Source organism: Zalophus californianus, chromosome 8, assembly GCF_009762305.2.
Source record: "Zalophus californianus isolate mZalCal1 chromosome 8, mZalCal1.pri.v2, whole genome shotgun sequence".
NCBI classification, from domain to species: Eukaryota; Metazoa; Chordata; class Mammalia; order Carnivora; family Otariidae; genus Zalophus; species Zalophus californianus.
This window is the reverse complement of record NC_045602.1, coordinates 15,537,495-15,539,972: the sequence shown is the minus strand read 5'-3', so window position 1 is coordinate 15,539,972 and position 2,478 is coordinate 15,537,495. Positions and strand designations below refer to the sequence as shown.

At 45.4% G+C, this 2,478-nt stretch overlaps 1 pseudogene; it reads right to left on the bottom strand.

Annotated features, from left to right (window-relative positions):
• Positions 1-265: 265 nt before the first annotated feature.
• Positions 266-1,033, bottom strand: LOC113936951 (annotated as a pseudogene).
• Between the last annotated feature and the right edge of the window lie 1,445 nt (positions 1,034-2,478).

The following is a 2,478-nucleotide window of genomic DNA, read 5'->3' as shown; positions in this document are numbered from 1 at the left end:
TCTGAGTGGCTCCAGGAAGCTACTTCTACCATAAATAAATAATTAAAAAAAAAAAAAAAGAATGGGGGCGCCTGTGTGGCTCAGTTGGTTAAGCGTCTGCCTTCGGCTCTGGTCATGATTCCAGGGTCCTAGGATCAAGCCCTGCATCAGGCTCCCTGCTCTGCGGGAAGCCTGCTTCTCCCTCCCCTATCAATCAGGTTTCTTCTCCATCTGTTATCTCAAGGTCATTTACAGATGTGATGACTTTTGAATAAGAGTCTCTCACAGGAGGGTGGGCAGGTTTCAATCATTGGTTTCTGGATCTGTCTGTGCCATGTAGGCATCCAACTCGGCATCCAGGTGTCCTTTTGTTTTCGACATGTATGCATCCAACTGGTTGTCCAGCTGCTCCTTGCTCAGTGCAGGGCGAGTGAGGGCACCTCTCCCTTGTCCACGGCCTCGGCCTCGGCCTCCAAAGCCCCCTCTTCCCTGACCTATCATACCCTGACCTCTACCACCGATTCTGCCACGACCCATAGCTCCACGCCCTAGGCCCCCTCTCCCAGCACCTCCACGACCTCGAACACCACCTCTTCTTAAGCCCATTCGGGGAGCTACGGCTCGTCCACCTCGGAGCAGGTTTTGACCTCGGAGGGACATCCCACCCCTAAGCAGTGTTCTGGTGGCACATCCCCTACGTAGTCCTCCTCGGGGTAAGCCTCTCTGGATTATGGGCAGGCCTCGTCGTCCTCTGATTGCTCCCCTGGCCAGGGTCCCTATGGGTCCCTAACCGTGCCTGGATGTTACTCTTACCCAGGCGCTGCTTTAAGCTCTTCTGCTTAAGTTTTAATGCTGCCTGGACAGAGGGTCTATTCTCCATCTGCTGGGCCCCTCCTCTGTTTCTGGCACTGGCTAGCTGCTGTTGTTGCTGCATCGAAGCCCGAATATTCACTGGCATCGGCTGTTTGTTCTTCAGCATATTAGTAAAGCAATAATTTAGAGACATCTTGGTGGTGCTTTTTAGTACAGCCTTCGGCGCTGACTGTGCAGCCATCTTCAAATCCCGAGAATCGAAGGAAACGGACGCTAGTGCACCTCCCGGGGCTGCCACCACCGCTGCGGCGCGCGGGCCGGGGCCAGGCAGAACCTGAGTTGACTTGGTGGGCGGTTGGTTAGAGGTGTAAGCGGTAGGCTGCTAGGTTCCCCTGCTTGTGTTCCTTGTCTCACTGTCTCACCCTCTCTTTCTGTCAAATAAATAAATAAATAAAATCTTTAAAAAAATAAAAAAATAAAAATAAATAACAAAAATAAGAATTATGAGCAGCAACAAAAATGGGCTATTTAGCCCACAAAATTCTATGTGGTATATTAGTTTTATAAGAGAGTGTAAGGTTCAAGAATCTATTATAAATAGTTGCCTGGGCATTTTTAAATTCCTCATGGACTCTAGTGTGGGAATTTGCAACAAAGTAAATTAAATGGTCAATGAGTGTTTATTTAACTGTCTAAATATAGTTCCCAACAGTTTCATTGGTAGAAATAGTAGTTATCTTCTGAATGATATATCTTTCTAAAACACATATCGTAGGGTTACTTTTCATTGAGAATAAGATTGACACTGTTACCAGGACATTCACGAATCCTTTAAAATCTGGCTTGAATGACCTTGCCAACCTCATTCCCCATGTGTGACTACGACACTCACCGATCCCTCCAAAATTCTTGAACTTTGTCTTCGCACTTGTTTATTTTCATTTTCTCAACCCAAAATGTTTTTTTTCCCTTGTCTGATAGAAATCCTTCAAAACCAAATTCAAAGCCAATCTCCTCTGCAGAGCTCTAACCATTTGTTTCCACCCAGAATTAACTCGACCCTGTATTTGGCACTGATACCTGTGCAGCGCTTTAGACCACTGTGGGTTCTAGTTAGGCATCTATATTTTGCTCCCCATCCCACCATTCCATGCTTCTTGAAGACACACCCTCTTTCCTTATGCTTTTTTGAATCTTCTGTTGGCCTTAGTAGGGACTCACGCATAGTAAGTACTCAAGAAATATCCATTTAATTCAGTGGTTCTAGAATTGGGGTGCACAGTAGAAGAACATGGAATGCTTTTAAAAAATACCAATGCATAGACTGTACCCATAATAATTAAATTAGAACTTCTAGGAGTGGATCAATATGCTAATAAGCATCAATATGCTAATAAGTTTCCTCAGGGATTCTAATGTGCATCCAGGTAATTGAAATGGGCAGGTGGTATCTCAGAAGTGAGAGGGGCACTGAGGCAGTTTAGCTCTCACAGCCCTCCCCGAAATCATGGTTCTGCCCTTGATCACCAACATCTCTGAAGACTCATCACTGCACCTGGAAAAGTTTTTGGCTTCACTATGACTTTGAAGTGAACTTTAACTTCTAAAGAAATCTGTGATGACACAAAAGGCAGGTAAGATATATAGTTGAAAGATCAGCCCCCACATGTGGAAATGGTTTGTTAT